Raw genomic sequence first — 14,175 nt, 5'->3', positions numbered from 1 at the left:
ACCCCTCTTTCCCCCACCACCAAGCCCCCTCCGCAACGACCCCTGTTGTCCCCCTCCCCAGTCCCCCTTCGTGGATGGGGGACCGAGCTCAGGGGAGACCGAGCTTTTGCGGATGCAGCTCCTAGACTGTGGAACAGCATCCCTCTCCCCATCAGAACTGCCCCCTCCATCCACTCCTTTAAGTCCAGGCTCAAAACCTATTTCTACTCCCTAGCGTTTGAGGCTCATTGAGGAGGTGCTGTGAACTGTTTGCGAGCCACTGTATATTTCATTTTTTTCCTTAGTACCTAATCAGATGTACAGCACTTTGGTCAACGTGGGTTGTTTTTAAATGTGCTATACCAATAAAATTGACTTGACTTGACCAAGTGCTTCTCATAAAAAAATGTAAATTTGTAAAGAGTAGACACCCAATAGCAGCTGCTTGTCCATTGTGACGTCACACGCTTTTCGCAACAATGTAGCAGCCATCTCACAGGGGCATTGTGACATCATAATCTGAAGACCTTCAATAAATCCGCACCACAGCGCCCCCTATAATTTAGGGGGGGGGGGGGGGGCGCTTTAAAACCTCTGTAACTTAAAAAACATGCGACCGAATTAAATAAAAAACAATTTTCCAGCAGATAACCGCGTGGTGATTAAGGCGGTGCAAAAATCGTGGCGCTACGGTTCACCGTTTTGACGAAATCAGAGAAACCGCTGTTACGCGCATACATATATATATATAACACAAGATCTGAGTTTTAGTAGTATACTAGCACAAGTGTGCCCGTTGGGCCCGTCCTCGTAGGGTTTCCATTGTAACCGGGAGGGGAGTGGGGGGGAGGGAAGGGGGGGAGGGGGAGGGAGGGGGAGGGGGAGGGGGAGGGAGGGGGGAGGGAGGAGGGGAGGGGAGGGGGGAGGGAGAGAGGATGGAGGGGGGTACGGAGGGGGGAAAGGGGGAAGGAGGGGGACCTCCCCTTTTCCCCGTACCGCGCTTTCCCCGTTGGGCCCGTCCTCGTAGGGTTTCCATTGTAACCGGGAGGAGGGGAGGGAGGGAAGGGGGAGGGAGGTAGGAGGGAGGTGTGGAGGGGAGGGAGAGGGGGAGGGGAGGGGAGGGAGAGGGGGAGGGGAGGGAGGTGGGAGGGAGAGGGGAGGATTGTGGGTAGGGGGGGAGGGAGGGGGGGAGGGGGGAGGGAGGGGAGGGGGGAAGGGGGAGGGAGGGGGACCTCCCCTTTTCCCAGTAGCCCTCTTTCCCCGTTGGGCCCGTCCTCGTAGGGTTTCCATTGTAACCGTGAGGGGAGTGGGGGGGAGGGAAGGGAGGAGGGTGGTGTGGAGGGGGGAGGGGAGGGGGAGGGAGGGCGGAGAGGAGGGTGGAGGGGGGAAGGGGGGGAGGGGGGAGGGAGAGGGGAGGGAGGGGGTACGGGGAGGGGGAGGTAGGGGGAAAGGGGGAGGGATGGGGAAAGGGGGAGGGAGGGGGACCACCTGTTTTCCCAGTACCCCTCTTTCCCCGTTGGGCCCGCCCTCGTAGGGTTTCCATTGTAACCGGGAGGCGGGGAGGGAGGAGGGAGGGAGGGAGGAGGGAGGTGTGGAGGGAGGAGGGGAGGGAAATGGGGAGGGGAGGGGGGAAGGGGGGGAAGGGGGGGAGGTGGAGGGAGGGGAGAGGGAGGGGGGAAGGGGGGAGGGAGGGGGAACTCCCCTTTTCCCAGTACCCCTCTTTCCCCGTTGGGCCCGTCCTCGTAGGGTTTCCATTGTAACCGGGAGGAGGGGAGGGAGGGAAGAGGGAGGGAGGGAGGAGGGAGGTGTGGAGGGAGGAGGGGAGGGGAGGGGGGAAGGGGGGAGGGAGAGGGGAGGGATGGGGTAGGGGGGGAGGGGGGGGAGGGGGGAGAGAGGGGGGAGGGGAGGGGGGAGGGAGGGGAGGGGAGGGAGGGAGGGGGACCTCCCCTTTTCCCAGTACCCCTCTTTCCCCGTTGGGCCCATCCTCGTAGGGTTTCCATTGTAACAGGGAGGAGGGGAGGGGGGGGAAGGGGGAGGGAGGGAGGAGGGGAGGGGGGAAGGGGAGGGGGGAAGGGGGGAGGGATAGGGGAGGGAGGGGTGGGGAGGGAGGGGGTGGGGGGGAGGGGGGTGGGGAGGGATGGGGGTGGGGGGGAGGGGGAGGGAGGGGGCCCCGTCCCCGTAGGGTTTCCATTGTAACCGGGAGGGGGGAGGGAGGGTGGAAAGAGCATCCCTCTCCCCATCAGAACTGCCCCCTCCATCGACTCCTTTAAGTCCAGGCTCAAAACCTATTTCTACTCCCTAGCGTCTGAGGCTCATTGAGGAGGCGCTGTGAACTGTTTGTGTACTACTGTATGTTTCATTTTTTCCCTTAGTACCTAATCAGATGTACAGCACTTTGGTCAACGTGGGTTGTTTTTAAATGTGCTATACAAATAAAATTGACTTGACTTGACAGCTTTTTGCAACAATGTAGCACAGGGGCATTGTGACGTCACACGCTGAATACCGCGGGGGGGGGGGAAGGGGGGTCAGCTCGAGTTCATCTCACAGGGGCATTGTGACATCACAATGAAGATTAATCCGCACCGCAGCGCCCCCTTCTGTCAAAACTTCGATAAATCAGGGGGGGCAGCGCGAGGGGAGGGAGGGAAGGGGGAGGGAGGGAGGAGGGAGGTGTGGAGGGAGGAGGGGAGGGGGAGGGAGGGGGGAGGGGGAAGGGTGGGAGGGTGGAGGGAGAGGGGAGGGATGGTCGAGGGGGAGGGAGGGTGGGGGAGGGGAGGGGGGAAGGGGGAGGGAGGGGGACCTCCCCTTTTCCCAGTACCCCTCTTTCCCCTTTTGGCCCGTCCTCGTAGGGTTTCCATTGTAACCGGGAGGGGAGTGGGGGGGAGGGAAGGGAGGAGGGAGGTGTGGAGGGGGGAGGGGAGGGGAAGGGGAGGGAGGGGTGGAGGGGAGGGGGGAAGGGGGGAAGGGGGATGGAGAGGGGAGGGAGGGGGTAAGGGTGGAGGGGGAGGGAGGGGGAGGGGAGGGGGAAGGGGAAGGGAGGGGGACCTCCCCTTTTCCCAGTACCCCTCTTTCCCCGTTGGGCCCGTCCTCTTAGGGTTTCCATTGTAACCGTGAGGCGGGGAGGGAGGGGGGAGGGAGGGAGGAGGGAGGTGTGGAGGGAGGAGGGGAGGGGGAGGGAGGCGGGGAAGGGGGGGAGGGGAGGCGGGAAGGGGGAGGGAGGGGGACCTCCCCTTTTCCCAGTACCCCTCTTTCCCCGTTTGTCCCGTCCCCGTAGGGTTTCCATTGTAACCGGAAGGGGGGGAGGGAGGGTGGAAGGAGGGGGGAGGAAGGGGTTGAGGGGGGAAGGGGGACCTCCCCTTTTCCCAGTACCCCTCTTTCCCCCACAACCAAGCCCCCTCCGCAACGACCCCTGTTGTCCCCCTCCCCAGTCCCCATTCTGAGACCCCCCCCCATTCTCTCTCTCCCCGAGGCTTGCAATAAAAAACACTACTTAAAAAAAAATGTAAATTTAAAACCTCTGTAATGAGCAGACACCCAATAGCAGCTGCTTGTCCATTGTGACGTCACACGCTGAATACCGCGGGGGGGGGGGGGGAGGGTGGTCAGCTCGAGTTCATCTCACAGGGGCATTGTGACATCACAATGAAGTTTAATCTGCACCGCAGCGCCCCCCTTCTGTCAAAAAATCGATAAATCAGGGGGGGGGCAGTGCTTTAAAACCTCTGTAACTTAAAAAACATGCGACCAAATTAAATGAAAATATCGCGGCCGGTCAGCCGGGAGGTTGGTGATCAAGGCGGTGCAAAAACCGTGACGCGACGGTTTACCGTTTTGCCGAAATCACTGATATATAATGAAACCCAGATACAAACATATTCACAAGATCTGAGTTTTAATAGTATACTAGCACAAGTGTGCCCGTTGGGCCCGTCCTCGTAGGGTTTCCATTGTAACCGGGAGGGGAGTGGGGGGAGGGAAGGGGAGGGAGGGAGGAGGGGAGGGGGAGGGAGGGGGGAAGGGAAGGGGGGACGGAGAGGGGAGGGAGGGGGGTAGGGGAGGGAGGGGGGGTGGGGGAGGGAGGGGGGAGAGAGGGAGGGGGAGGGGGGAGGGGAGGGGAGGGGGAGGGAGAGGGGAGGGAGGTGGGTAGGGGGGGAGGGAGGGGGAGGGGAGGGGGGAGGGAGGGGGACCTCCCCTTTTCCCAGTACCCCTCTTTCCCCATTGGGCCCGTCCTCGTAGGGTTTCCATTGTAACGGGGAGGAGGGGAGGGAGGGAAGGGGGTGGAAGGGAGGAGGGAGGTGTGGAGGGAGGAGGGGAGGGGGAGGGAGGGGGAGGGGAGGGGGGAAGGGGGGAGGGGGAGGGAGAGGGGTGGGGGGGAGAGGGAGGGGGGAGGGGAGGGGGGAAGGGGGAGGGAGGGGGACCTCCCCTTTTCCCAGTACCCCTCTTTCCCCGTTGGGCCCGTCCTCGTAGGGTTTCCATTGTAACCGGGAGGGGAGTGGGGGGAGGGAAGGGGGAGGGAGGGAGGAGGGAGGTGTGGAGGGAGGAGGGGAGGGGGAGGGAGGGGGGAGGGGGGAAGGGGGGGCGTGAGAGGGGTAGGGAGGGAGGGGGAGGGAGGGGTGGAGGTGAGGGGGAAGGGGGAGGGGGGAAGGGGGAGGGGGGAAGGGGGAGGGAGGGGGACCTCCCCTTTTCCCAGTACCCCTCTTTCCCCGTTGGGCCCGTCCTCTTAGGGTTTCCATTGTAACCGTGAGGCGGGGAGGGAGGGGGGAGGGAGGGAGGAGGGAGGTGTGGAGGGAGGAGGGGAGGGGGAGGGACGGGGGGAAGGGGGGAGGGGAGGCGGGAAGGGGGAGGAGGGGGACCTCCCCTTTTCCCAGTACCCCTCTTTCCCCGTTTGTCCCGTCCCCGTAGGGTTTCCATTGTAACCGGAAGGGGGGGAGGGAGGGTGGAAGGAGGGGGGAGGAAGGGGTTGAGGGGGGAAGGGGGACCTCCCCTTTTCCCAGTACCCCTCTTTCCCCCACAACCAAGCCCCCTCCGCAACGACCCCTGTTGTCCCCCTCCCCAGTCCCCATTCTGAGACCCCCCCCCATTCTCTCTCTCCCCGAGGCTTGCAATAAAAAACACTACTTTAAAAAAAATGTAAATTTAAAACCTCTGTAATGAGCAGACACCCAATAGCAGCTGCTTGTCCATTTTGACGTCACACGCTGAATACCGCGGGGGGGGGGAGGGTGGTCAGCTCGAGTTCATCTCACAGGGGCATTGTGACATCACAATGAAGTTTAATCTGCACCGCAGCGCCCCCCTTCTGTCAAAAAATCGATAAATCAGGGGGGGCAGTGCTTTAAAACCTCTGTAACTTAAAACACATGCGACCAAATTAAATGAAAATATCGCGGCCGGTCAGCCGGGAGGTTGGTGATCAAGGCGGTGCAAAAACCGTGACGCGACGGTTTACCGTTTTGCCGAAATCACTGATATATAATGAAACCCAGATACAAACATATTCACAAGATCTGAGTTTTAATAGTATACTAGCAAATGTGTGCCCGTTGGGCCCGTCCTCGTAGGGTTTCCATTGTAACCGGGAGGGGAGTGGGGGGAGGGAAGGGGAGGGAGGGAGGAGGGGAGGGGGAGGGAGGGGGACGGAGAGGGGAGGGAGGGGGTAGGGGGAGGGAGGGGGGGTGGGGGAGGGAGGGGGGAGAGTGGGAGGGGGAGGGGGGGAGGGGAGGGGAGGGGGAGGGAGAGGGGAGGGAGGTGGGTAGGGGGGAGGGAGGGGGGAGGGGAGGGGGGAGGGAGGGGGACCTCCCCTTTTCCCAGTACCCCTCTTTCCCCATTGGGCCCGTCCTCGTAGGGTTTCCATTGTAACAGGGAGGAGGGGAGGGAGGGAAGGGGGTGGGAGGGAGGAGGGAGGTGTGGAAGGAGGAGTGGAGGGGGAGGGAGGGGGAGGGGAGGGGGGAAGGGGGGGAGGGGGAGGGAGAGGGGTGGGGGGGAGAGGGAGGGGGGAGGGGAGGGGGGAAGGGTGAGGGAGGGGGACCTCCCCTTTTCCCAGTACCCCTCTTTCCCCGTTGGGCCCGTTCTCGTAGGGTTTCCATTGTAACCGGGAGGGGAGTGGGGGGGAGGGAAGGGGGAGGGAGGGAGGAGGGAGGTGTGGAGGGAGGAGGGGAGGGGGAGGGAGGGGGGAGGGGGGAAGGGGGGCGTGAGAGGGGTAGGGAGGAAGGGGGAGGGAGGGGTGGAGGTGAGGGGGGAAGGGGAGGGGGGAAGGGGGAGGGGGGAAGGGGGAGGGAGGGGGACCTCCCCTTTTCCCAGTACCCCTCTTTCCCCGTTGGGCCCGTCCTCGTAGGGTTTCCATTGTAACCAGGAGGGGAGGGAGGGAAGGGGAGGAAGGGAGGGAGGAGGGAGGTGTGGAGGTGGGAGGGAGAGAGGGAGGGGGGGAAGGGGAGGGAGGGGTGGAGGGGAGGGGGGGAGGGGGAGGGGGGAAGGGGGAGGGAGGGGGACCTCCCCTTTTCCCAGTACCCCTCTTTCCCCGTTTGTCCCGTCCCCGTAGGGTTTCCATTGTAACCGGAAGGGGGGGGAGGGAGGGTGGAAGGAGGGGGAGGAAGGGGTTGAGGGGGGAAGGTCGACCTCCCCTTTTCCCAGTACCCCTCTTTCCCCCACAACCAAGCCCCCTCCGCAACGACCCCTGTTGTCCCCCTCCCCAGTCCCCATTCTGAGACCCCCCCCATTCTCTCTCTCCCCCAGGGGAGGGGGGAAGGGGGAGGGGAGGGGGAAAGGGGGTGAGGGTGAGTGGAGGGAGGGGGGAGGGGAGGGAGGGGGGAGGGGGAGGGGAGGGAGTGGGGAGGGGAGGGAGGGGAGGGGAGGGAGGGGGAGGGGGACCTCCCCTTTTCCCAGTACCCCTCTTCCCCGTTGGGCCCGTCCCCGTAGGGTTTCCATTGTAACTGGGAGGCGGGGAGGGAGAGGGGAGGGAGGAGGGGAGGGGGATGGAGGGGGGAGGGGAGGGGAGGGGGGGAAAGGGGTGGGAGGGGAGGGGGAAGGGGTGGGAGGGGAGTGGGGGAAGGGGTGAGTTGGAGGGAGGGGGGAGGGAGGGGGGAAGGGAGGGGGGAAGGGGAGAGGGAGGGGTTGAGGGGGGAAGGGGGACCTCCCCTTTCTTTTTTCGAAACACTTGCCCCGGTGGCCCACGAGCATAGGGGCCCCATGCTGATCTGTGTATGTTAAATGACTTGCAATAAAAAACACAACTTTAAAAAACAATCAGCTGCCTTTCGCAACAATGTTGCAACCATCTCACACAAGCATTGTGACGTCACAAGCTGAAGACCTTGAAAAAAAAGGTTAAAAATAAAAAGATGTAAATTTGTAAAGAGCAGACACTCAATAGCAGCTGCTTGTCCATTGTGACATCACACGCTGAAGACTAAATCCTCACCGCAGCGCCCCCTATAGAAACTTCAATAAGGGGGGGGGGCAGCGCTTTAAAACCTCCGTAACTTAAAAAACATACGAACAAATTAAATGAAAATATCGCGGCCGGTCAGCCGGGAGATTGGTGATCAAGGCGGTGCAAAAACCGTGGCGCCACGGTTTACCGTTTTGCCGGAATCACTGATATATACACAAATCCTGATACAAACCGACAAGATCTGAGTTTTAATAGTATATAGAACTAGCACAAGTGTGCCCGTTGGGCCCGTCCTCGTAGGGTTTCCATTGTAACCGGGAGGGGAGTGGGGGGAGGGAAGGGGAGGGAGGGAGGAGGGGAGGGGGAGGGAGGGGGGAAGGGAAGGGGGGACGGAGAGGGGAGGGAGGGGGTAGGGGGAGGGAGGGGGGGTGGGGGAGGGAGGGGGGAGAGTGGGAGGGGGGAGGGGGGGAGGGGAGGGGAGGGGGGAGGGAGAGGGGAGGGAGGTGGGTAGGGGGGAGGGAGGGGGGAGGGGAGGGGGGAGGGAGGGGGACCTCCCCTTTTCCCAGTACCCCTCTTTCCCCATTGGGCCCGTCCTCGTAGGGTTTCCATTGTAACCGGGAGGGGAGTGGGGGGGTGAAAGTTGGAGGGTTTGGGGGAGGGAAGGGGGAGGGAGGAGGGGAGGGAGGGGGGAGGGAGGGGAGGGGGGAACGGGGGAGGGGGGAGGGAAGGGGGGGAGGGAGGGGAGATGGGGGGGAGGGGGTAGAGAGGGGGGGATGGGAGGGGGAGGGGAGGGGAGGGGGGAGTGAGAGGGGAGGGTGGGGGTAGGGGGGAGGGGAGGGAGGGGGGAGGGAGGGGAAGGGGGAAGGGGGGAGGGGGGGAGGGGGAGGGAAGGTGGGGAGGGAGGAGGACCTCCCCTTTTCCCAGTACCCCTCTGTCCCCGTTGGGCCCGTCCTCGTAGGGTTTCCATTGTAACCGGGAGGCGGAGGGGGAGGGAGGGAGGAGGGAGGTGTGGAGGGAGGAGGGGAGGGGGAGGGAGGGGGGAGGGGGAAGGGGGGGCGTGAGAGGGGTAGGGAGGGAGGGGGAGGGAGGGGTGGAGGTGAGGGGGGAAGGGGGAGGGGGGAAGGGGGAGGGGGGAAGGGGAGGGAGGGGGACCTCCCCTTTTCCCAGTACCCCTCTTTCCCCGTTGGGCCCGTCCTCTTAGGGTTTCCATTGTAACCGTGAGGCGGGGAGGGAGGGGGGAGGGAGGGAGGAGGGAGGTGTGGAGGGAGGAGGGGAGGGGGAGGGACGGGGGGAAGGGGGGAGGGGAGGCGGGAAGGGGGAGGAGGGGGACCTCCCCTTTTCCCAGTACCCCTCTTTCCCCGTTTGTCCCGTCCCCGTAGGGTTTCCATTGTAACCGGAAGGGGGGGAGGGAGGGTGGAAGGAGGGGGTAGGAAGGGGTTGAGGGGGGAAGGGGGACCTCCCCTTTTCCCAGTACCCCTCTTTCCCCCACAACCAAGCCCCCTCCGCAACGACCCCTGTTGTCCCCCTCCCCAGTCCCCATTCTGAGACCCCCCCCCATTCTCTCTCTCCCCGAGGCTTGCAATAAAAAACACTACTTTAAAAAAAATGAAAATTTAAAACCTCTGTAATGAGCAGACAACCAATAGCAGCTGCTTGTCCATTTTGACGTCACACGCTGAATACCGCGGGGGGGGGGGGGAGGGTGGTCAGCTCGAGTTCATCTCACAGGGGCATTGTGACATCACAATGAAGTTTAATCTGCACCGCAGCGCCCCCCTTCTGTCAAAAAATCGATAAATCAGGGGGGGCAGTGCTTTAAAACCTCTGTAACTTAAAAAACATGCGACCAAATTAAATGAAAATATCGCGGCCGGTCAGCCGGGAGGTTGGTGATCAAGGCGGTGCAAAAACCGTGACGCGACGGTTTACCGTTTTGCCGAAATCACTGATATATAATGAAACCCAGATACAAACATATTCACAAGATCTGAGTTTTAATAGTATACTAGAAGAAGTGTGCCCGTTGGGCCCGTCCTCGTAGGGTTTCCATTGTAACCGGGAGGGGAGTGGGGGTAGGGAAGGGGGAGGGAGGGAGTAGGGAGGTGTGGAGGGGGGAGGGGAGGGGGAGGGAGGGGGGGAGGGGAGGGAGGAAGGGAGGGAGGGAGAGGTGAGGGAAGGGGGTAGGGGGGAGGGGGAGGGGGGAAGGGGAGGGAGGGGGGAAGGGGAGGGGGAGGGAGGGGGGAGGGAGAAGGGAGTGAGGGGGGAGGGAGGGGGACCTCCCCTTTTCCCAGTACCCCTCTTTCCCCATTGGGCCCGTGCTCGTAGGGTTTCCATTGTAACCGGGAGGAGGGGAGGGAGGGGAGGGGGAGGGAGGGAGGAGGGAGGTGTGGAGGGAGGAGGGGAGGGGAGGGGGAGGGGAGGGGGGGAGGGGGGAAGGGGGAGGAGGGAGGGAGAGGGGAGGGAGGGGGTTAGGGGGGAGGTAAGGGGGAGTGAGGGGGGAGGGAGGGAGGGGGATCTCCCCTTTTCCCAGTACCCCTCTTTCCCCGTTGGGCCCGTCCCTGTAGGGTTTCCATTGTAACCGGGAGGGGTGGAGGGATGGTGGAAGGAGGGGGGAGGGGGAGAGGGATGGAATGGTGGAGGGAGGGGGAGGGAGTGGGGGAGGGTGGGATGGAGGGAAGGAGGGAGGGGGGGAGTTAGGGGCTGAGTGGTGATGGAGGTTGGGATTGAGGGGGGAGGGAGGGGGGGAGGGAGTGGGGATGGAGGTGGGAAGGAGGGGGGAGGAAGGGGTTGATGGGGGAAGTGGGACCTCCCCTTTTCCCAGTACCCCTCTTTCCCCCACCACCAAGCCCCCTCCGCAACGACCCCTGTTGTCCCCAGTCCCCATTCACAGACCCCCCCCCATTCTCTCTCTCCCCATACACACTCTCAGTGCTTTTTTCGAAACACTTGCCCCGGTGGCCCACGAGCATATGGGCCCAATGCTGATCTGTGTATGTTAAGTGACTTGCAATAAAAAAATATACTTTAAAAAGAGATAAGTGCTTTTTAAGTGCTTGTTTTGAAACATTCGCGGTCACATAGTGCTTCTCACTGTAGCACCCATCTCAAGTGTGCCCGTTGGGCCCGTCCTCGTAGGGTTTCCATTGTAACCGGGAGGAGGGGAGGGAGGGAAGGGGGAGGGAGAGAGGTGTGGAGGGAGGAGGGGAGGGGGAGGGAGGGGGTAGGGGAGGGGAGGGGGGGAAGGGGAGGGGGGGAAGGGGGGAGGGAGAGAGGGGGAGGGGGAGGGAGAGAGGGGGAGGGGGAGGGAGGGGGAGGGGAAGGGCGGAGGGAGGGGGACCTCCCCTTTTCCCAGTACCCCTCTTTCCCCATTGTGCCCGTCCTCGTAGGGTTTACATTGTAACCGGGAGAAGGGGAGGGAGGGAAGGGGGAGGGGGGGAGGAGGGAGGTGTGGAGGGAGGAGGGGAGGGGGAAGGGGGAAGGGGAGTGGGGGGAGGGAAGGGGGAGGGGAGGGGAGGGTGGAAGGGGAGGGCGGAAAGGGGGGGAGGGGGGAAAGGGGGGAGGGGGGAGGGGGGAGGGAGAGAGGGGGAGGGTGGAAAGAGCATCCCTCTCCCCATCAGAACTGCCCCCTCCATCGACTCCTTTAAGTCCATGCTCAAAACCTATTTCTACTCCCTAGCGTTTGAGGCTCATTGAGGAGGCGCTAATCAGATGTACAGCACTTTGGTCAACGTGGGTTGTTTTTAAATGTGCTGTACAAATAAAATGGACTTGACTTGACAGCTCTTCGCAACAATGTAGCACAGGGGCATTGTGACGTCACACGCTGAATACCGCTGGGGGGGGGGGGAAGGGGGGTCAGCTCGAGTCCATCTCACAGGGGCATTGTGACATCACAATCCGCACCGCAGCGCCCCCCTTCTGTCAAAACTTCGATAAATCAGGGGGGGCAGCACTTTTAAACCTCTGTAACTTAAAAAATATGCGTCCGAATTAAATAAAAATATAATTTTCCAGCAGCGAACCGCATGCTGATTAAGGCGGTACAAAAATCGTGGCGCTACGGTTGCCGTCTTCAGCCGACATCAGTGGGATATATATATATAGATACAAGATCTGAGTTTTAATAGTATATAGATAGAACTAGCACAAGTGTGCCCGTTGGGCCCGTCCTCGTAGGGTTTCCATTGTAACCGGGAGGGGAGTGGGGGGAGGGAAGGGGAGGGAGGGAGGAGGGGAGGGGGAGGGAGGGGGGAAGGGAAGGGGGGACGGAGAGGGGAGGGAGGGGGTAGGGGGAGGGAGGGGGGGTGGGGGAGGGAGGGGGGAGAGTGGGAGGGGGGAGGGGGGGAGGGGAGGGGAGGGGGGAGGGAGAGGGGAGGGAGGTGGGTAGGGGGGAGGGAGGGGGAGGGGAGGGGGGAGGGAGGGGGACCTCCCCTTTTCCCAGTACCCCTCTTTCCCCATTGGGCCCGTCCTCGTAGGGTTTCCATTGTAACCGGGAGGGGAGTGGGGGGGTGAAAGTTGGAGGGTTTGGGGGAGGGAAGGGGGAGGGAGGAGGGGAGGGAGGGGGGAGGGAGGGGAGGGGGGAACGGGGGAGGGGGGAGGGAAGGGGGGGAGGGAGGGGAGATGGGGGGGAGGGGTTAGAGAGGGGGGGATGGGAGGGGGAGGGGAGGGGAGGGGGGAGTGAGAGGGGAGGGTGGGGGTAGGGGGGAGGGGAGGGAGGGGGGAGGGAGGGGAAGGGTGAAGGGGGGAGGGGGGAAGGGGGAGGGAAGGTGGGGAGGGAGGAGGACCTCCCCTTTTCCCAGTACCCCTCTGTCCCCGTTGGGCCCGTCCTCGTAGGGTTTCCATTGTAACCGGGAGGCGGAGGGGGAGGGAGGGAGGAGGGAGGTGTGGAGGGAGGAGGGGAGGGAAAGGGGGGAGGGGGGAATGGGGGGAGGTGGAGGGAGGGGGGAGGGAGGGGGGAGGGAGCGGGGAGGGAGGGGGGAAGGGGGGAGGGAGGGGGTACTCCCCTTTTCCCAGTACCCCTCTTTCCCCGTTGGGCCCATCCTCGTATGGTTTCCATTGTAACCGGGAGGAGGGGAGGGAGGGAAGGGGGAGGGAGGGAGGAGGGAGGTGTGGAAGGAGGAGGGGAGGGGGAGGGGAGGGGGGAGGGGGAAGGGGGGAGGGAGAGGGGAGGGAGAGGGACCTCCCTTTTTCCCAGTACCCCTCTTTCCCCGTTGGGCCCGTCCTCGTAGGGTTTCCATTGTAACCGGGAGGGGAGTGTGGGGGAGGGAAGGGAGGAGGGAGGTGTGGAGGGGGAGGGGAGGGGGAGGGAGGGGGGGAGGGGGGAAGGGGGGAGGGGGAAGGGGGGAGGGGGAGGGGAGAGGGGAGGGAGGGGGGAGGGGAGGGAGGGGGAGGGGAGGGAGGGGGAGGGGAGGGAGGGGGTGGGGAGGGAGGGGGACCTCCACTTTTCCCAGTACCCCTCTTTCCCCGTTGGGCCCGTCCCCGTAGGGTTTCCATTGTAACTGGGAGGCGGGGAGGGAGGGGGAGGGAGGGAGGAGGGGAGGGGGATGGAGGGGGGGAGGGGAGGGGGAAGGGGTTGTAGGGGAGGGGGGAAGGGGGGAGTTGGAGGGAGGTGGAGGGAGTGGGGATGGAGGTGGGAAGGAGTGGGGAGGAAGGGGTTGAGGGGGGAAGGGGGACCTCCCCTTTCTTTTTTCGAAACACTTGCCTCGGTGGCCCACGAGCATAGGGGCCCCATGCTGATCTGTGTATGTTAAATGACTTGCAATAAAAAACACAACTTTTAAAAACAATCAGTTGCCTTTCGCTACAATGTAGCACAAGCATTGTGACGTCACAAGCTGAAGACCTTGAAAAAAAAGGTTAAAAATAAAAAGATGTAAATTTGTAAAGAGCAGACACCCAATAGCAGCTGCTTGTCCATTGTGACATCACACGCTGAAGACTAAATCCGCACCGCAGCGCCGACCTATAGAAACTTCAATAAGGGGGGGGAGCAGCGCTTTAAAACCTCTGTAACTTTAAAAACATACGAACAAATTAAATGAAAATATCGCGGCCGGTCAGCCGGGAGGTTGGTGATCAAGGCGGTGCAAAAACCATGGCTCCACTGTTTACCGTTTTGCCGGAATCACTGATATATACACAAATCCTGATACAAACCTACAAGATCTGAGTTTTAATAGTATACTAGACAAAGTGGGCCCGTTGGGCCCATTCCCCACTCCCCCATTCTCTCGTCCCCCATCCCCACTCTTACTCTCCCCACACTCTCCCCTTTGGCCCGTCCTCTTAGGGTTTCCATTGTATCCGGGAGGGGGTGAGGGAGTGAAGGGGGAGGGAGGGAGAGGGAGGTTTTGGGGAGGGAGGTGTGGAGTGATCGAGGGGGAGGGAGTGGTGGAGGAAGGGATGTGTTGAGGATGGAGGGTGGAGGGAGGGGGGGAGGTTGATGAGAGATGGGGTGGTATTTGTGGAGGGAGGGAGGGGGGGAGAGGGGGGAGGGAGGGATGGGGGAGAGGGGAGGGATATGGACCTCCCCTTTTCCCAGTACCCCTCTTTCCCCCACCACCAATTCCCCTCCGCACTACCCCTGTTGTCCCATTCCCCATTCTCAGCCCCCCCCCCATTTTCTCTCCCCCAGACACACTCTTAGCATCAGTTAAAGGCCCGGGGGGGGGGGGGTGCGGGTGATCGGATCTTTGAAAATTCCGGTGGGGGGGGGGCTTCGGGAGATCGCATCATTCAAAGGCCCGGGGGGGGGGATAGCGGGGAGATGTTCTCCCGGGTGTGGGAGAGAGGAGAGAAGCAAG

The 14,175-nt window shown here is 62.4% G+C and overlaps 1 protein-coding gene across 1 annotated transcript in view; it reads right to left on the bottom strand.

Moving 5' to 3' along the window:
- Nucleotides 1–14,175, bottom strand: part of LOC144612494 (uncharacterized) — a 671,985-nt gene that overhangs the window by 410,465 nt on the left and 247,345 nt on the right. The gene's annotated exons all lie outside the window — the stretch shown is intronic.

The sequence above is a fragment of the Rhinoraja longicauda genome, unplaced genomic scaffold (assembly GCF_053455715.1).
Source record: "Rhinoraja longicauda isolate Sanriku21f unplaced genomic scaffold, sRhiLon1.1 Scf000046, whole genome shotgun sequence".
Classification (NCBI taxonomy): Eukaryota; Metazoa; Chordata; class Chondrichthyes; order Rajiformes; family Arhynchobatidae; genus Rhinoraja; species Rhinoraja longicauda.
The sequence above is the reverse complement of the archived record's forward strand: the minus strand, read 5'-3'. Positions and strand labels throughout refer to the sequence as shown.